The sequence below is a fragment of the Phocoena phocoena genome, chromosome X (genome assembly GCF_963924675.1).
Source record: "Phocoena phocoena chromosome X, mPhoPho1.1, whole genome shotgun sequence".
Lineage (NCBI taxonomy): Eukaryota > Metazoa > Chordata > Mammalia > Artiodactyla > Phocoenidae > Phocoena > Phocoena phocoena.
This window is the reverse complement of record NC_089240.1, coordinates 118,942,140-118,964,345: the sequence shown is the minus strand read 5'-3', so window position 1 is coordinate 118,964,345 and position 22,206 is coordinate 118,942,140.

Genomic DNA, 22,206 nt, shown 5'->3' with positions numbered 1-22,206 from the left:
CTGGCACCAAGCAGGCCAAGGAAATCACTTACCATTAATATCATTGAGTGTGTGTGTAAGAATCATTTATATATTTTTCAATATGAATGAGAAAAAAAAATTTGCATTTTAAGTAATTTTTAGCGTGCTTACTAGTCATTTGTATGCTTTTTTCCCCTGAATTACTTCTTTATAACCTTTGCCTGATCATGAGTTTGTTTTTGGTTTCATCCTGATTTGTAGAAATATATATATATATATATATATATTTACTGAATGTTTGTGTCCCCCAAAATTCACATGCTGTAGCCCTAACTCCAGTTGTGGCTGTATTTGGAGATAGGACCTCTCAGGAAATAATTAAATGTGGTCATAAGGGTTGGGCCATAATTCATTAGGATCAGTGTCCTTATCAGAGACACCAGAGAGCTCACACTCCCTCTGCTGTGTGAGGACACAACGAGGAGGCAGCCATCTGCAAGAAGTTAGGAAGAGAGCTCTCACCAGAAACCAATCATATTGGCACCCTGATCTCAGATTTCCAGCCTCCAGAACTGTGAGAAAATAAATTCTGTTGTTTAAGCCATCCAGTTGGTGGTATTGTGTTATGGCAGCCCAAGCAGAGATGAATATATAGCTACATATATTCATATATTCTATCAAATAATATATATCATTAAATACTATTGGATTGAAAATCCCTTTTTACTAAATTTGTAGTATATCTTTATTAAAGTTTTTATGGTATTTTGTCATCTACAGGTGTGTGTGTCTGTGTGTGTGTCTATGTGTATGTGTGTTTAATGAAGAAAAACCTATCAGTTCTTTTCTTTATGACTCCTGAGATTTTTGTCATTCTTAGGAATGTCAAAAATTATAACTCTCATATCCTAGATCTTCTTCCAGTACTTCACTGGTTTTTAATTTTCATGGTTTGAAATTTAATTCACCTGGAATGTATTATTTATATGTTGTAAGATTACTATCATATGTTTACCATCATATGGAAAACAAATTGTCCCAGAACACTTTACTTAACATATCATTGTTTCACCACTGATTTGAAAATTCAACTTTCATATAAAATAAACATACCAAAGCCTTTATCTGAATTCTCAGATATATCAGATAGATCTATTTTCTCTGATAGCAGATAATCTTTTACTACTGGAATTGGATACAAGATCCCATTCAAACTTCTCAGCCTAACCTAGTCTGACGTATTTATTATTTCAGAAGAACGTTATGTTTGGGCTATCAATTTTTCATTGGTTGTTTTAAAATATTCAGAGAATTTTAAACTATTAAAGCTCATGGTCTAAATTAGCATGTAAAGACTAGTTAAAATACTGCCTTCATCTATTTAGTCTACAGAAGGTAATTATAGTGCCTGCTAAATTTCCAGAAAGTATTATATAACCACCACCATAGTGTGATAATTAAGAGCATGGACTCTGGAACCATACTGCCTAAGTTCAAATTCCAGATCTGCTATTTGTTAGCTGTGGAACTATAGAAAAGTATTTAACTTCTTGGTAACTCAATTTCCCATCTATAAGATAGTGTTAATAAAATAACTTTGTCTCAAACTATTGTGTAGATTAAACAAACTGATATATGAAAATCCCTTAGGAAAAGTTGCTGGCACAGAGTAAGAGCAATGGTTAAGTGTTGGTCAGATAAAATAACTGCTTAGGATGGACATATATACACTACCAAACGTAAAATAGATAGCTAGTGGGAAGTAGCCGCATAGCACAGGGAGATCAGCTCGGTGCTTTGTGACCACCTAGAGGGGTGGGATAGGGAGGGTGGGAGGGAGGGAGACGCAAGAGGGAGGGGATATAGGTATATAGGTATATGTATAGCTGATTCACTTTGTTATAAAGCAGAAACTAATACACCATTGTAAAGCAATTATACTCCAGTAAAGATGTTAAAAAAAAAAGAAAAGTGTGTTTGTTCAAAATAAATAAATAAATAAATTTCCTAACTGCTTAGGAAAGTTATTTCTCCTTCCTATGAAATGAAAAATGATCTATAAGGGCACTTAGTATTGACTTATTGACTACAAATTCCAGTTCTGTCAGTGATGGTATCTGGGGCATGAGGGGCACCCAAGTTAGGGAACTTTCGGTTAATTTCCCTGGGCCATATAGAGCAAAGTGTTCTCTCAAATACTCTCTGGAAATTCGGAGCCTCAAATATGTTTGCCACCTTCCCCCAAGTCATCACATTTATTAACATCCTTGTCTTATTTTTCTAGAAGCAGGAGCTTCTAGCAGATCTTTTCCCTTTGTGAAAGGATGTATTTCTGTGTGAGGTAGGTCTAGGCCACCTTAGTCTGTCTTCTAATGTTCACCTCAGTAGCACTCTACCTGGTTGATAATACCTTTGAGGCCAACTTCCTGTAATGTTTTACTTTTTTTTTACTTTAGGAGCATTGTATAATAAAAACACCATTAAAGATGCAAAACCAAGGTGAGCCATGAAGCACGATGGGGCCTATCAGCATTCCTAAGTGTGTTCAAGGCAAAAGCATTTCAGAGAGAGGTAAACAACAGTCATTATAGCTATCTTTGTTGACCTCTGACCACATATGCCAGTCACTGTGTTTGATATACATTAATTCTCATAAAACTTCTGTCATGTTGACATTATTATCTCCCTTTTACAAATGAGGAAAGAGGTTCACATAAATTAAATGACTTTCTCAGGGCAACAGCTAGTAAGTTTCAGAGCTGGATTTGTATCCAAAATAAAGTGGGCTTTTTTTGGTTTTTTGACTCTATTTTCTTCTTAGTAATATTACATACATTTAATATTTATATGTATTAAAAAGGATAAAATAAGTTTGGACTCCTCTCTCACACAACATGAAGTTCTGCATGATCTAAAGATAAAAATGTTGCAGTAAAAAATATGTATTTTTGAAAACTTATGTATAATCTAGGAGGCAAGAAAACTTTCTATGCAAGCTGGAAAACCTAGACACTCTAGAGAAAGGACTGACATATTTGAGTGCTTAAAACTTAAAATGTAATCATATGGCAAACGTAAAGGTAAATAAAACCAAAAGACAAATAATAGAGGAACATATATTTGTAATACACATGACAGATAAAGGGTTCAATATCCAACATATAAAAAATTTCCTACACATTAATAAGAAAAGACAAACACCCTAATTGAAAGTGGTTAAAAAGGGTAAAAAGGGCTGTTCAAGGAGGCAGAAAACCACCTTGCCAATAAACAAGTGAAATTACTCAACTTTACTAGCAATCAGGCATATTGAAATTAAAATAACAAGGAAATATCACTTTAAGACCATTAAACATGTTATCACACATTGCTGGAGCGTTGTGGAGGTTAATATGTTATCTCATACATTTGCTGAGGGAAATGTGCAGTATATTAAAGCCATTTGGAATTCAATCTGGCAACCTCTATTAAAATTAAGAATTTACATAAACTTTAACTTAGCAATTCTATTTCCGGAGCCTTCCATAGAAAATAAAAGCACGTGGCATGTGGGATCCTCCCGGACCAGGGCTCGAACCCATGTCCCGTGCATTAGCAGGCAGATTCTCAACCACTGTGCCACCAGGGAAGCCCCAGATTTCCTTATTTTTTACCTAATGTTCTTTTTCTGTCCCAGGATCCCAACCAAGATTCTACATTAAATTTAGTCATTCCATGTTATAACTTCTTAGGCTCCTCTGGGCTGTGACAGTATTTTAGACTTCTTGTTTTTGAAGACTTTGACAGTTTGGGGTTTTGTGTTTTGTTTCTTACATTAGATCTGCAGATGTTATTGCTCTTATAGGTAAAAGTTTTTATAAGTTTCTTCTTCCAGAGAACCTCAAATCAAGTCAGTACCATCAGTGCTATGGACTTCCCCATGGCAATGGTTGAACTAATCTCTTGGCTTTGTCACAGAGGTGACACAGATGTTTTTCTCTAGAGGTCTGAGGATCAGGATCATTTTTATTTATGACAGAGGCACAGGGGCAGCAGCAGAAGCATTTTGTAAGGTACTAGTGAGTCATTTACTCTTAGAAGTATGTCTTCAGCATCCCACATAGTTAACTGCTCTTCCTCCACACGAGTGACCATCCAATGGACCTGTATATTGAACAGACTGTCAGTCTTTCTCCTGAGCTCTATATAGAAAGGGGACCAACGTGTGGTTGAGACACAACCAGTGTTCACAAGGTAAGAGTCATTTCTTTGAGGTTAGTGTCAGTCACACCTTATTTTGGAATTGAAACACGTGATTCAATCTGAGAATCACAAATAGGTCCAGGTTGAGACACATGATTCAGGACTGCTTTAAGGAAGGTCCCAATCCAATAATCCTTTCACTATATGCCAAGTGGCTAAACTGACTTATGTTGGTTAAAGCTTTAGCAGACACTCAGTAGGACTAACAAATGCAGCACAAAGAAGCAAGTTAAAAGCACAAGCTAGCCAGCCGGCAGTAGCCCAAGTGCATGTTCACCAGCATACAGCAGAGCCAGTTAGAAAGCCAAAGCAAGAGAAGAAAGATCCCTGATGGTAAGGGATAGCACCTTGATGTCCTGCTCACAGGGCCAATTGCTGTAATCACACCACAGAGACAGGATGAATCCTTCAACCAAAATTCGGTTTAGATGTCGAGACTGATGACACATACACCTAGAGAGTGTGAAAAAATTTATTACATAAGGAGGCTTTCTGGGGAGAGCAGGGCAGGCTCTCGAGCAGGTTCAAGAATGGCTTAAGAGAACAGAAGGAGATTGGCTTGGCTTTTATGGTGGTAAGGGGATGAAGCTGGAGTGTTCCCACACATAGGTCAGAGCTTGCACAGTCTGAACTTCCTCCTGGCCCACAGAAGAGAGAGTACCTGAGCTTTCTTATCAGATATAGGTAACTAGGGGAAGAGGAAGTGGTAGGGCTCTTTTATAGAATAATGTTCTGTAAATGCAAGGTGTTTAGCACAGTTTAGAATTCTCATAACTATTATAACCACACTTATATTGTTTTCAGTTAAACTGCGTTTCACTAGATTAGTATTTCCCAAATTATGGTCCTTTAAATATTATTTAAGGTGGCTTAGAATTACCTTGGTTCATCACAGAGAAACTGTGTAGAAAGAGAAAAGACTGCTATCAAAAGGAGGTCTGACACACTGGTCACAAAAGAGCAGACTTAATTGTACTATCTGCTGAATTATGAGGGGGTTCTAACATTTTTCCCATCCTGGGTGAATACTGTAGCATCCAAAGACTGTAATAATAATTACAGAAATGAACATTTATTGACCACTAACTCTATGTAGGAATTATGCTAAATATTCATAGACATATTTAATCCTTGTCACAACCCTATTGAGATAAGTGGCAAAATAGCGGTTTCTGTCATTTATGCCAGGACATCTCCATTCCAATTGCAGAAGCAGAAAAGAGCATATAGGAGGGCACATGGAAATATTTATGGGCCAGGCTCAAAAGGGGTATGCATTACTCCTGCTCACATTTCATTGGGAAAAACTCACATAGCCACATCTAACTACAAGAGAAAATGAGAAATGTAGTCTACCTAGTAGAAGAGGAGAACTTAAATATTGGAGATAGGCTAGCAATCTCTGTCTCCACCATCTTGTTCATCACTATCCCCAATATTTACAGTAGAGCCTGGCACATAGTAGGTGGCCATGAATATTTCTGTTGACTGAATGGGTTTGAACTTTTTTGGTCAGTTATGGGGATCAAAAATATATAGAACTTGGTTAAGCAATGGTTTCCTAGATATGACACAAAAAGCACAAGCAACAAAGAAAGAGTAAATTGGACTATATCAAAATTTTAAAATGTTTTCTTCTGCAAAAAAATACCATGAAGAAAGCGAAAAGGCACACCAAAGAAAGATACTTGCAAATCATATATTTAATAAAAGTGTAGTATCCAGAATACAGAAAGAACTCTTACAACTCAACAACAAAAATACAAACAACCCAACTGAAAATCAGGTAAAGGACTTAAATAGACATTGTGCTAATGAAGATATACAAATAGCCAACAAACATATGCTCAATACCATTAGTCGTTAGGGAAATGCAAATCAAAACCATGATGAGATGCCACTTCACACCCACTAGGAAGGCTATAACATTTTTAAAAAGAAAATAACAAGTATTGACAAGGATGTAGAGAAATTGAAACACTCATACACTTCTGGTGGGAACACAAAATGGTACAGCCTCTGTGGAAAACATTTTGGCAGTTACTCAACAAGTTAAACATAGACTTGCCATATTACCCGGTAATTCTACTCCTAGGTATATAATGAAAAGAGTTGAAAAAGAGGGAACAAAAAAACAGGTGAATTGAGCAACACAAAAGCAAAGGGCAGATAATGTTTCAAGAAGTAAAAAATGGTCAACTTTATTAAATACCTTTTACAGGTAATATAGGGACAGACAAATGACTATTGAACTTGTTAGTATAGAGGTCATTGGTAAATTTGATAAAAAGGAAACTGAAAGAGTGGAAAATATTTTAATATAAACCTGGATGTGTATTAAGGAGAAAATGTGAGATCAGAAAGTGAGGGGAGGATAGACAATTTCTTTTGAGAGTTTTGGTGCTAAGGGGAGGAGAAATATGGGACTATAGCTGGAGGGGGATTTGGTATTAAGAGAGTGTATTTTTAAGAGGGTAGATTCTAGAACGCATCTACCAATATAAATGACTGAATGAAACTGATGATATAAAACACCAAAGGGATAATTGCAGAAGAAAAAATATTGAGAAAGCAAGAGGGGTATTCAGAGCACTAGTAGATGGGATCCATAGCAAATGTGGAAATGTTGGCTTTACATGAGAACAAGTAATATTTATAGATTTTACAGTGGAGAAGGAAACGATTATGGTATGATTACAAATGCAGGTAAGATGGTAGATTTGGTGGGGAAGATATAAAAGAATTTTCTCTTGACTCTTCAGTTTTCTCAGTGAAGGATGAGATAAGGGCATAAAATAACAAGAGTGAGGGTGGGGTTTTGAGAAATTGAGGGGAAGATAAAGTATTGGATATTCATTTTGTGTAATGGAAATGGGTGTATAATATGGAAGGATTGATAATTTAAGATATGTGTTCAAGAATTTAAGGTGAGATCAATTAGCTTTGTCTTGTAAATTTCTACAGCAACATCCATCACTTGTATACAGGAACAAAGTAGGTAGATAGCTAAATTTAACAAGGGTTGTGGTTTTGCCAGGGAAGTACTAGGGTGGGAAAGTGAGTAGGGAGATGAAGGTTTATGAAAGTAAGTGATACTAATGATAAATTGGTAAGCAATGAGGAAATGCGAAAAGAGAAATGTGGCTGATGCTGAAAAGTAGTAGAATTCACAGATTGGAGTTCAAAATTGAAGAATTTTTAGAGTTGGGTGTGTGTAGATATGTGTACCTGCATGTGAGAGAGGTATTTTGCTAGGAAGAATAATCGGTTGTAGCCCAAGAGATGTATGTTTTAAAATCAGGATTTCAGAGTTGCTGTAAGTTTTGAGAATGTCAATGTCTAGTGCATGAGCATTAGAGTGAGTGGCTTAAGTATGATGGAAGAAAAATATGATTGGAATTGAGGGCATGAAAGATTTGCAAAGCCAAAAATGCTGGATGAATATCCACATAGATGACAGATGTTGAAGTTGCCAAGATGGTGGCAGTAATAAAAGTAGAGAAGAAGAAGACTTAGGAAAGTGTCTAATGAATGAAGGTAAAGAAATAAGATGGGGTAGCACATGATATCATCTAATAGCAAGAACTACAAATGAGCTCTGACTTTTGAAAGAGAAAGGAGCAGAAATGGTTTGAAAGTGACAATGAGTCGACTCCTTGGGGTATGTGAGGAAAACTAACGTTTGCTCAAGAGGACTGCAGGGGAAGTGATTTCCTCAAGGCACAGCCATATTCCAGTTATAAAACAGAGATTAAGGGAACACTGAGAGAAGAACTTGAAGCTCCTGGGGGAGTTTCTTAATGATAGACTATGAGTTACAGAGGGCAGGAAAGAAGGCCTCATGAAGTTGGGGAGAGAGTTGGGTCCAATTTTGTCAAGTGCAGAGCAATATGTGAATAAGGGTCTAGTTAATGATGGATAATCTGCACGGTGGTGACTTAAGTAAAAGTGATAAGACAAGATGGACCTTGTGACTGCATGGCAGATTGGGAGGTGAGTAAAGCCCTCCAGACTGGAGATTGCTTAATCTAGGCTGACCTAGAACTAAGAAGAATCCAGAAACACCCATTGAAACCTGTTTCCTCTAAATATCATGTATCCTGTATGATGATCCAGCATTTCAAAGATAGACTAGTAAGGACATCTAGGAGGGTAGATTTGAAAGGAAAGGAGTGTGTTTGCTCAAGAGTGTGAGTGTGTATGAAAAATATCAGCAGCAAATTCTAATGTCAGAGGGTTCCTACTATAGGCTTATGGAGCCGTGCACTATTCTTGGCCAACCCAAGATGCCTGCACAGATGTGGCCCAGATGCAGGCACCGACACTTACTGGGCACCTGCAAAGCCAAAGCTGGGGAAGATGGAAGGCCAAGGGGAAGTGGTATTATCCCAATACAGGAATGTATTTACTTAGGCTTCCTAAATGGCAGGTGGACAAAAAATGGAAGAAAGGAAATTAAGCTTCTTTTTGCCTAACATCTCTCCTCAGGAAGAAGTACTTGGAGTTGTAGTTCCTACATAAATTCACCTGCTAAACCTCCAGGGAGCTCATCAGTGGGCAGATGTTCCCACCTAAGTATGGTTACCAGCAAACATTTACTCAAAATCATGGCTGCATCTGGCTCACATTAAAAGGGTTCTCTTTGTCATTGTCTTTTAAAAGAACAATTCCCATGCTTATAAATCCAGACTCAGAACATCAATTCAACCTACCTCAGGAGCCTTACAGCTACACCTTCCTGCTGGGAGTCAGCATGGTCCCCAGAGAATCAATCTGAGGCGTATTGCCAAAGTGTTTTCATTTTCAGTGTTTATCCACTGGAATGTCTAAGAGTGAAGAATAGACAGGGCAATACAATCCTAAGATTCAATTTCTTTCATCAAATACAAATAGTGTATATGAGCATCAAGGCAAGAGGATGGAGAACTTTAACTGAAATTCCAATAGAGATCTAAGCACAAATCCTGGAACCATCCCATGCTAGCACTGTGAGTTAGGATAGGTACTTAACCACTCTGAGCCTGTTTTCTGATCTCTAAAAAAAAATAGAAGGATAATATCTCATACAGCTGTTGCAAAGATCAACTCAAATAATTCATGTAAAGAATATAGCACAACAACCTACAGAATGGGAGAAAATATTTGTAAATCATGTATCTGATAAGGGATTTTTATTCAGAATATATAAAGAACTCTTACACGCCAGTGATAAGAAGGTAAATAACCCAACTTTTTAAATGGGCAGAAGATGTAAATAGACATTTCTCCAAGGAAGATATACAAATGGCCAGCAAGCACATTAGAGATGCTTGACATCATTACTCATCAGGAAAACACAAATCAAAACCACAGAAAGATACCATTTCATACCCAGTCGGATGGCTAGAATCAAAAAGTCAGATAATCATAACTGTTGGTGGGGATTTAGAGAAATCAGAACCATCATACACGGTTAGTGAGAATGTAAAATGGTATAGCTGCTTTGGAAAAGTTTGGTAGCTTCTCAGAGAGTGAAACAGTGTTACTGTATGACCCAGCAATTCCACTTGTAGGTATATTCCCAAGATAAATGAAAATATATGTCCATACAAAAACTTGTACATAAATATTCATAGCAGCAATATTCATAATACCCAAAGATGGAAACAACCCAAATGCCCATCAACTGATGAATGGATAAACAAAATGTGGCAAATCCATACAACAGGGAATATTATTCAGACATCAAAAGGAATGAAGAACTAATATATGCTACAACAGGGCTGAATCTTAAAAACATTATGCTAAGTGAAAGAAGTCAGTCACAAAAGACCACATATTATGTGATTCTATTCATATGAAATGCTCAGACCAGGCAAATATATAGATACAAAATAGATCAATAATTGCTTAAGGCTGAGGCAGAAGTTGTTGGGAGCATAGGGGATTAATAGCTACAAGATACAAGGGTTTCTTTTTGAGGTGTTGAAAACGTTCTAAAATAGACTGTGGAGGGAGCTTCGAGACGTCGGAAGAGTAAGACGTGGAGATCACCTTCCTCCCCACAAATACATCAGAAATACATCTACATGTGGAACAACTCCTACAGAACACCTACTGAACGCTGGCAGAAAACCTCAGACCTCCCAAAAGGCAAGAAAGTCCCCACGTACCTGGGTAGGGCACAAGAAAAAAGAATAAATAGAGACAAAAGAATAGGAATGGGACCTGCACCACTGGGAGGGAGCCATGAAGGAGGAAAGCTTTCCACACACTAGGAAGCTCCTTTGCGGGCGGAGACTGTGGGTGGCGGAGGGGGAAAGCTTCAGAGCCACGGAGGAGAGCACAGCAACAGGGGTGTGGAGGGCAAGGCGGAGAGATTCCTGCACAGAGGATCAGGGCCGACCGGCACTCACCAGCCCGAGAGGCTTGTCTGCTCACCGGCCGGGGCGGGCGGGGCTGGGAGCTGAGGCTTGGGCTTCGGAGGTCGGTCGGAGCGCAAGGAGAGGACTGGGGTTGGCGGCGTGAACACAGCCTGAAGGGGTTAGTGCACCACGGCTAGCCGGGAGGGAGTCCAGGGAAAAGTCTGGAGCTGCTGAAGAGGCAACAGACTTTTTCTTGCCTCTTTGTTTCCTGGTGCATGAGGAGAGGGGATTCAGAGCACTACTTAAAGGAGCTCCAGAGACGGGCGGGAGCCGCGGCGATCTGCGCAAACCCCAGAGACAAGCATGAGACGCTAAGGCCGCTGCTGCAGCCACCAACAAGCCTGTGTGCAAGCCCAGGTCACTCTCCACACCTCCCCTCCAGGGAGCCTGTGCAGCCTGCCACTGCCAAGGTCCCATGATCCAGGGACAGCCTCCCCGGGAGAACGCATGGTGCGCCTCAGGCTGCTGCAAACGTCACACCGGCCGCAGGCCCGCCCCGCACTCCGTGCCCCTCCCTCCCCACCACCCCCACCCCCGGCCTGAGTGAGCCAGAGCCCCCGCATCAGCAGCTCCTTTAACCCCGTCCTGTCTGAGCGAAGAACAGACACCCTCCAGCAACCTACACGCAGAGGCGGGGCCAAATCCAAAGCTGAACCCCAGGAGCTGTGCGAACAAAGAAGAGAAAGGGAAATCTCTCCCAGCAGCCTCAGGAACAGCGGATTAAATCTCCACAATCAACTTGATGTACCTTGCATCGGTGGAATACCTGAAAAGACAACGAATCATCCCAAATTGAGGAGGTGGACTTTAGGAGCAACGATATATATATATATATATATATATTTTTTTTTTTTTTCCCTTTTCCTCTTTTTGTGAGTGTGTATGTGTATGCTTCTGTGTGTGATTTTGTCTGCATAGCTTTGCTTTTACCATTTGTCCTAGGGTTCTGTCTGTCCTTTTTTTTTTTTTTTAGTATAGTTTTCAGTGCTTGTTATCATTGGTGAATTTGTTTCTTTGTTTGGTTTTTCTCTATTTTCTTTCTCTTCTTTTAAATTACTTAAAATTTTTTTAATAATAATTTTTTGTTTTTTAATAACTTTTAAAAATTTTATTTAATTTTATATTTTTCTTTCTTTCTTTCTTTCTTTTCTCCTTTTTATTCTGAGCCGTGTTCATGACAGTCTCTTGGTGCTCCTGCCAAGCGTCAGGGCTGTTCCTCTGAGGTGGGAGAGGCAAGTTCAGGATATTGGTCCACCAGAGACCTCCCAGCTCCACGTAATATCAAATGGTGAAAATCTCCCAGAGATCTCCATCTCAATGCCAAGACCCAGCTCCACTAAATGACGAGCAAGCTACAGTGCTGGTTACCCTATGCCAAACAACTACCAAGAAAGGAACACAACTCCACCCATTAGCAGAGAGGCTGCCTAAAATCATAAAAGGTCACAGACACCCCAAAACACACCACCAGACGTGGACCTGCCTACCAGAAAGAAAAGATCCAGCCTCATTGACCAGAACACAGGCACTAGTTCCCTCCACCAGGAAGCCTACACAACGCACTGAACCAGCCTTAGCCACTGGGGCAGACACCAAAAACAACGGGAACTACGAACCTGCAGCCTGCGAAAAGGAGACCCCAAACACAGTAGGTTAAGCAAAATGAGAAGACAAATAAACATACAGCAGATGAAGGAGCAAGGTAAAAACCCACCAGACCTAACAAATGAAGAGGAAATAGGCAGTCTCCCTGAAAAAGAATTCAGAATAATGAGAGTAAAGATGATCCAAAATCTTGGAAAAAGAATTGAGAAAATACAAGAAAAGTTTAACAAAGACCTAGAAGAACTAAAGAGCAAACAAACAATCATGAACAATACAACAAATGAAATTAAACATTCTCTAGAAGGGACCAATAGCAGAATAACTGAGGCAGAAGAACGAATAAGTGACCTGGAAGATAAAATAGTGGAAATAACTACTGGAGAGCAGAATAAAGATAAAAGAATGAAAAGAACTGAGGACAGACTCAGAGACCTCTGGGACAATATTAAAAGCACCAACATTCAAATTATAGGGGTCCCCAGAGAAAAAGAGAAAAAGAAAGGGACTGAGAAAATATTTGAAGAGATTATAGTTGAAAACTTCCCTAATATGGGGAAGGAAATAGTTAATCAAGACCAGGAAGCATAGAGAGTCCCATACAGGATAAATCCAAGGAGAAATATACCAAGACACATATTAGTCAAACTATCAAAAATTAAATACAAAGAAAAAATATTAAAAGCAGCAAGGGAAAAACAACAAATAACATACAAGGGAATCCCCATAAGGTTAACAGCTGATCTTTGAGCAGAAACTCTGCAAGCCAGAAGGGAGTGGCAGGACATATTTAAAGTGACGAAAAGGGAAAACTTACAACCAAGATTACTCTACCCAGCACGGTTCTGATTCAGATTCGACAGAGAAATTAAAACTTTACAGACAAGCAAATGCTAAGAGAATTCAGCACAACCAAACCAGCTTTACAGCAAATGCTAAAGGAACTGCTCTAGGCAGGAAACACAAGAGAAGGAAAAGATCTACAGTAACAAACCCAAAACAATTAAGAAAATGGTAATAGGAGCATACATATCGATAATTACCTTAAATTTAAATGGATTAAATGCTCCCACCAAAAGACATAGATGGGCTGAATGGATACGAAAACAAGACCCGTATATATGCTGTCTACAAGAGACCCACTTCAGACCTAGAGACACATACAGACTGAAAGTGAGGGGATGTTAAAAGATATTCCATGCAAATGGAAATCAAAAGAAAGCTGGAGTAGCAATTCTCATATCAGACAAAACAGACTTTAAAATAAAGACTTACAAGAGACAAAGAAGGACACTACATAATGATCAAGGGATCGATCCAAGAAGAAGATATAACAATTGTAAATATTTATGCACCCAACACAGGAGCACCTCAATACATAAGACAAATACTAACAGCCATAAAAGGGGAAATTGACAGTGACACAATCACAGTAGGCGACTTTAACACCCCACTTTCACCAATGGACAGATCATCCAAAATTAAAAAAAAAAAAAGGAAACACAAGCTTTAAATGATACATTAAACAAGATGGACTTAATTGATATTTATAGGACATTCCATCCAAAAAAATCCAGAGATAAACCCATGTACATATGGTCACCTTATCTTGATAAAGGAGGCTAGAGTATATAATGGAGAAAAGACAGCCTCTTCAATAAGTGGTGCTGGGAAAACTGGACAGCTACAGTAAAAGAATGAAATTAGAACACTCTCTAACGCCATACACAAAAATAAACTCAAAATGGATTAAAGATCTTAATGTAAGGCCAGACACACTACAACTCTTAGAGGAAAACATAGGCAGAACACTCTATGACATAAATCACAGCAAGATCTTTTTTGACCCACCTCCTAGAGAAATGGAAATAAAAACAAAAATAAACAAATGGGACCTAATGAAACTTCAAAGCTTTTGCACAGCAAAGGAAACCATAAACAAGACCAAAAGACAACCCTCAGAATGGGAGAAAATATTTGCAAATGAAGCAACTGACAAAGGATTAATCTCCAAAATTTATAAGCAGCTCATGCAGCTCAATATCAAAAAAACAAACAACCCAGTCCAAAAATGGGCAGAAGACATAAACAGACATTTCTCCAAAGAAGACATACAGATTGCCAACAAACACATGAAAGAATGCTCAACATCATTAATCATTAGAGAAATGCAAATCAAAACTACAATGCGATATCATCTCATACCGGTCAGAATGGCCATCATCAAAAAATCTACAAACAATAAATGGACAACCTGGAAGAAATGGACAAATTCTTAGAGAGGGTGTGGAGAAAAGGGAACCCTCATACACTGTTGGTGGGAATGTAAATTGATACAGCCACTAAGGAGAACAGTATGGAGGTTTCTTAAAAAACTAAAAATAGAACTACCATACGACCCAGCAATCCCACTACTGGGCATATATCCTGAGAAAAGCATAATTCAAAAGGAGTCATGTACCACAATGTTCACCGCAGCTCTATTTACAATAGCCAGGACTTGGAAGGAACCTAAGTGTCCATCGACAGATGATGGATAAAGAAGATGTGGCACATATATACAATGGAATATTACTCAGCCATAAAAAGAAATGAAATTGAGTTATTTGTAGTGAGGTGGATGGACCTAGAGTCTGTCATACAGAGTGAAGTAAGTCAGAAAGAGAAAAACAAATACTGTATGCTAACACATATATATATGGAATCTTAAAAAAAAAATGGTCATGAGGAACCTAGGGGCAAGACGGGAATAAAGACGCAGACCTACTAGAGAATGGACTTGAGGACATGGGGAGGGGGAAGGGTAAGCTGGGACAAAGTGAGAGAGTGGCATGGACATATGTATACTACTAAATGTAAAATAGATAGCTAGTGGGAAGCAGCCACATAGCACAGGGAGATCAGCTCGGTGGTTTGTGACCACCTAGAAGGGTGGGATAGGGAAGGTGGGAGGGAGGGAGACACAAGAGGAAAGAGAAATGGGGATATATGTATAACTGATTCACTTTGTTATAAAGCAGAAACTATCACACCATTGTAAAGCAATCATAGTCCAATAAAAATGTTTTAAAAATATATGGAAAAAAATAAAGTAAAATAAAATAGACTGTGGTGATGTTTTCATGTATCTGTGAATATATTAAAAAATATTGAACTGTACATTTCAAAAGGGTGAATTGTATATAATGTGAATTATGCCTCAAAGTTGTTTAAAAAGCCTGTGTGGTAGGTAGAAAAAAAGAGTATAGCACATTACCAAGAACATAGTAAATGCTTATTATTATTCTATCGTGATTTACTATATTCCTCTGACAGATCAGTCAGGTTCAAAATCAAACTATGCCAAGTGATTAAATTACTAAGAATGAATTAAATGCAACTCATAAATCCTAATGATTGAGAGAATGATCTTTGGAGCTAGGCAACCATAGATCTACCATCACTAACATATGACCCTGAACAAAGTAACTTCTCAATTTCCTCATCTGTAAGATGCAGGTAATAAAAGCACCTGCTTAATTTAATATAAATATTGTTAGGAGTAAATGAAATAAGTTATGTGTTTAGGCCAGCACAGTGAGTAGAACATAATTGGTCTTAGCAAAAATTAGATCTCCCTATCTTGTGCCAATTTCCCACATGTTCTAATCCCCTCAAAAGGTCTTTTCAATGTTTAATATGCTAACAATTTTTATTTTAAATGTCAAACTTTTCCTGAAAGTTGCTTCCAATAATAGTTCACTGCTTGAATAGTATCAGCTGCCAAAATGTCAATTATTCCAGAAGGCTACATTCTTAGTCTCATTGTCCTCTACCGATCAAGTCACTGATGCTGGTTGAGTTAGGAGGTATTCTTCTTCTTCTTTTTTTTTTTTTTTTTTTTTTTTTTTTTGCGTCATGCGGGCCTCTCACTGTTCTGGCCTCTCCCGTTGCGGAGCACAGGCTCCGGACGCGCAGGCTCAGCGGCCAGGGCTCACGAGCCCAGCCGCTCCGCAGCACGTGGGATCTTCCCGGATCCAGCCGCTCCGCGGCATGTGGGATCCTCCCAGACCGGGGCACGAACCCGTGTCCCCTGAATCGGCAGGCGGACTCTCCACCACTGCACCACCAGGGAAGCCCGCTATTCTTCATTTTAATCAGCCACTGATGCATCTTTGCCATTTGCTTGGCTATCAATAAGAAAATCATTCATTGAGAAGTCAATGGAATAAAAGTGATTCAATAAATATGGCTGCCAACACTGGAAATGAAAACTGCTACCAGCTAATTCAAGATTGTGCTAAAGTGAAGTCTTCCACAACCAAGGTTTTTTTGTTTTGTTTTTTTTTCAGATTTACTCAAAATCAGTGACCTTAAATAACTAAAGAAAAAAATAAAACAAGATGTTAAAGAACATGTCAAGATGTGCTTGGAAATCAATACACAGTTGCTTTTAATATAAAGAAAGGAAGACGAAACCTCCACAAAATCCCTGCTGGAACAAATCATGTTTTTCGCTCCAGGGATTAAAAAGAGAGGAGTAATTCTGTCACAACCATGTATCATCCATCCAGATGTGTGAATTTTTTTCAAGTCTATGAAACCTGCAAATTCACATTCATTTAATTTAAAGATAAACATATGTACTTTCATAATCAAGCTTAAATTATATTACAGTGGAATTAAAATACATTTTTATACCTTATAACCTTATTCAGAAATTCAGCATAGGAATTGGCTATAAAAGTCTCAGACTTCATAAATAGCTTCCAAAATTGTGCTTTGGCTCTGGAAATTTAAGTGTTTTAAACTAACTTAACAGAAGCATTAGCAAAAGGAAAACATACATTATAGGCTATTTCAGGGAAAGCTGTGCCCTGCAGCACGTCTCTAGACAGGGAATGGCACGTATCAAGTTCATTGTCTTTTTGCCAACGTGTAAGCAAGCATGTGACAGGCCAGTGTGAGAATTTAAATTCTCAAAAGAAATGTCATGATGCTGCTTCTGAGAACAAGATGACATGAAGGTCATAGCAATTGTTCTTGAGAGGAAAATCTCTTCAAAGTTTCACTCTGGTCTGCACAAGTTAGTAGGTTTATTTCCGTCCACTCTTCCCCTCCCCAGTTTTAATTCATTGGGCCATGCTCACAGCCTCAGATATACCCTACTCTCTCCTTGACTTTGTCTTTTCTGAAATGCCCCTGTCTGTTTTCTTGCTGGGCCATGCCAATGACACTGACCGTGTAGATGCTTCTGTCTCAGAAGTCCTCAGGGTTAGGTCATCCTGCCTCATGACCATGCCCTTATCTTGAACACTTTCTTCATGTTAATAGGTATTGTCATCAGAGATTTCACCAGTGCCAGACACTGTTCTAAGAGCTTCACATGCATTACCTTAATTGAGCCAACAATCCTAAGAAGTAGATTTTCTTAGTAGCTCCATTTTACCAATAAGGAAACTGAGGCTCAGAAAGGGTATATGTTTATAGGATATCTGGTATTTGCCAAAGGACACAGAAAGTAGCAGAGTTGGTATTTGTAGTCAGAATCTATGATGCAAAATGTTATATAATACTGTCTCATTCATTTTTCATCCTTTGCTAAATTATAGATGAAAAACAGAGTATCTTAATTTGCATTTCTTTATGTCTACTGCAGCAGAAACAGAATGCTCCAGGAAATATGGGATATAAGATATACTGCATATGTTTTCTTCGATTTACTCTTTAAAAAACAAACAAATTCAGAACCTTAGAAATTAGAGTTTAGGAGAAATAAAGGCAATATTACTGGAAAATGTGGCTGATCTCTTCCCCAGTGACTATTGTCAGGCTCTCAGAGGTGAGATCCCCAGCCACCACCACTGCTCTCTGAACTACTACGGTTCTAAGCATCCCACCTCCTCCACGGTCGTTGGTGTCCAAGGCCCTGCCACCTCAAGGCACAGCCTGGGAGGGCAGTACAAGTCACTGACATCAGCAGAACTCATGATTCCTTGTCTTTTCTCCTCATCTGAAAGAGTCAACCTTCTCTTCTTGAGTCACATGGCCTCCAAGCCTCCTGAGGGTCGGTCAGACTAACCTTAATTCCTTCTTCAGCCTAGTCTAGATGTTGCAAACTTCAGTTCTATAAGTCACATGTAGAACTACCAGTGAAACTTTAGTTCTACAAGCCAAATGAAGATGCCTCTTTGAAATCCCTCACGTTGTTCTTCTCTTCTTAACATTAGTTTCCAACAATTGAAAACTGACAGCATTAATGGAAAAACCCAGACTTACTTCCTCTTCCTACCCTCAAAGATCTGGGAATACTAGTCCACATTCTTTGCAAGGCAAAATCTCTTGGATCCAATAGTAACTGCTTTCTTTAGACAAGCCATGCACACTCCAGTTCCCCACGTTTCTTAGGTAAACTGCCTGACCTCTACAGATATTTGAGTTCATGACTTTGAATCTAGAATTTCTAAACCAAAGTCTGTTTAGGGTTGACTTCTAGGTACCGGGAAATTCTGATTTTTTGTTTTTTTGCAGGGGTGGGGGTAGTTACTGAAACATAAAAGAGCTATTAACATGCCTCTACCTAGGGATAAGCCTACATATTAGGAACAAAGTCCTGGTTAACACTCCTGGGTGGGGGAGGGGTTGTATACAGTGTCTAGCACATAGTAGGTGGTCAGTAAATATTTGGTGAATATATGGAAATGTTTGTGGTTTCACTACTGTCAAACGCAATGAGAACAAATACGTCAAGTAATTTTTCAGTAAGTAATCCACTTAACGCCAGTAAAATTAAAACATCCTTCTTAATTGACCATATATATTTTTCTTTAGGGAGTTACCTAACCAAATATTTGCCCATTTTCCTATTGGAACATTTATATTTTCCTTATTGTTTTCTAAAAACTCTTTAGTAATTCCTGTATGATACATGCATCCTTTTTTCTGGTTACTTAACTTTTCATTTTATATATGCTTTTATAGAGAAAAGTTTTAATTATTTTTATGCAGGAAGAGCCTTGCATTTTTGAAGCACACTTAATCCATAATGAGAATAATAATTATAATAGCAATAATATCAATAGATTTATGCATTCCTATTTTATTTTCACTACCCTTGTGGACAAATGGTAATGGTAGAAGAGCAATCTAAGTAGCAGGATGCTGGGATTACATGACTGATTACAGGTCAATTTACATAGGGAACTAAGAGAGTGAATTTCTGCCTTTTCCCAGTTCAAGGTTCCTTACAGGAATTGATGTCAAAAGATACAGTAGGTGAGACAATATATATTTCTAACCATATAATACCTACACTACCTTAAACTAAGTCAGTGGAAGAAGAATCAGACCAACAATGCCCAAAATCTTCTTCTGGAGTCAGCAGACTCAAGTTAACTCTTCTATACAGAACACCAGTTGTGTTCCTGATGTCCTCATTGCTTTGTCAATGGCACAAATTCCTCCCAATATCGTTCCCCTAAGTGGAACTAACTTGACCGAGTGCTGTTCTGCTTCTAATTATTCTTTACTTCTAGGACTAACAAATTTTTCTGTAAAGAGAATAGATAGTAAATAGTTTAGTCTTTGTGAGCCATATGGTTTCTGTCACTTCCCCTCCTTCTACTCGTCTTGTTCTTCTTCTTCAAAACACATTTTTCTTTATGTAACGCAGTTAGCTTAGAGAGTGGAGCATGAATAAGAATATAAACCTTATTTTTTAATGGGCCGTTTCTGTTTACCTCAGGATCACCTACCTGTTCACTGCTTTTATATGTAGCCCAAATTGGGTGTAATCTAATGACTCCCAGGCAGTGCTTTGCTGGTGCTGGAACAAACCAGCTTGAGAGAGTTGATTGTATATGTCTCTTCATAACTTTGTGTTTGGTGATAGTATACTGGTAGGCTGAAATTAGCCATAGTGAGAGTATTTGCTCCATGAAAATAGGCAAATGCTACAAATCAGGTGTATTAGTTTGCTAGGGCTGTGGTAATGATTACCAAAAACTGGGGGGTTTAATCAACAGAAATTGATTGTCTCATAGTTCTGGAGGCTAGAAGTCTGAAATCAAGACTGGCAGGGTTGGTTCCTTCTGAGTCTATGTGAGAAGGATCTGTTCCAAGCCTCTCTCCTTGGCTTGTAGATGGCTGTCTCCTTCCAATGTTTCTTCACCTTATCTTCCCTCTATGTGTGTCTCTTTCCCTCCACATGGCATTCTTTTATAAAAGTCATGAGTCATATTGGATTAGGGGCCCAATCTACTCCAGTATAACCTCATCTTAACTTAATAATTATATCTGCAAAGTGAATATTTAGAAATAAGGTCACAGTCTGAGGTACTGGAAACTAGAAATTCAGCATATGAATTTTGGGAGGATACACTTCTACCCTTAGCATCAGGTCTTTAAGTTTTTTCAGAGAAATGGTTATTAAATATTTATCAGCACACCACTGCCTACAGGCCTGAGATTGCTCTATTCCTCAATTAGGATTCCACAGAGGGCAGAGAGGCAAGCAATTTAAAATAGAAAGGTGAACACCTGATGACTGTAAGTAACCAATGAGAACTAGTGGTGCTATGAACCCACTGTTCCTCTTTCTTGAAAGAAGGAACTAAAGAAAATGTAGAGACCTGAAACCATAAAAGTCCTAGAAGAAAACACAGGGGAAAAGCTCCTTGACACTGGTCTGGACAATGATTTTCTTGACATGACACAAAAAGCACAGGTAACAAAAACAAAAATAAACAAGTGGGACTACATCAAACTAAAAAGCTTCTGCATAGAAAAAGAAACAATCAACAAAATGAAAAGGCAACTTACAGAAAGGGAAAAAATATTTGTAATCTATACGTTCAATAAGGGGTTAATATCCAAGATATATGAGGAACTTACACAAATCAATAGCAAAAATAATAATAACCTGATTTTAAAATGGACAAAGGATCTGAATAAACACTCCTAAAGAACACATACAATTGACAACATGTATTTAAAAATGTGCTCAACATCACTAATCACCAGGGAAATGCAAATCAAAACTGAAATGAGATGTCACCTCAAACCTGTAAGAATAGCTATTATCAAAAAGTGAAAAGATAACAAGTGTTGGTGAGGATGTGGAGAAAAGGGAACCCTCTTGCACTGTTGGTGGGAATGTAAATTGGTGCAGCCGCTATGGAGAACAGAATGGAGGTTTCTCAAATAATGAAAAAATAGAACTACTATGTGATCCAGCAATTCCACTTCTGGGTATACTTTTATGAAATCAGTATCTTGAAGAGATATCTGTACTCCATAGCTAAGATATGGAAACAATCTTAAGTGTCTGTTTACAGATGAATAGAGAAAAAAATGATATATATTGATATATAATTTTATATATATATATACACACACACAATATGGAATATTATTCATCCTTTAAAGAAGGAAATCCTGCCTTTTGCAACAGCATGGATGAATCTGGGGGAGTTTAAATGAAATAAGCCAATAGATAAAGATGAATGCTTTATGATCTCACTTATATGAGCAATCTAAAAAAGTCAAACTTATAGTAACAGAGAGGAGAAGGGCAGTTACCAGGAGCTGGGGGAGTGGGTGATATCAGGAGCTGTTGGTCAAAGAATACAAAATTTCAGTTACAAGATGAGTACGTTCTGGAGATCTAATGTACAGCACATTGACTATAGTTAATAATATCGTATTGTATACTTAAAATTTGCTAAGAGAATAGATCTCGAGTGTTCTCACCACAAGAAGAAATGGTAGCTATGTGGAGTGATGAATAGATTAATTAGTTTGATTGTGGTAGTCACTTCACAATATGTATATATATATATCACTATATATATATATATACACACACACACACATCATGTTGTATACCTTACATATATAAAATTTTTATTTGTCAATCATGCCTCAACAAAGCAGAAAAAATACACAGTTTTTCAATATAAGTGAAGTATCTCAAAAAACTAAAATGTAGAAGTAGTAGATAAGATTCTCCCACAAATTT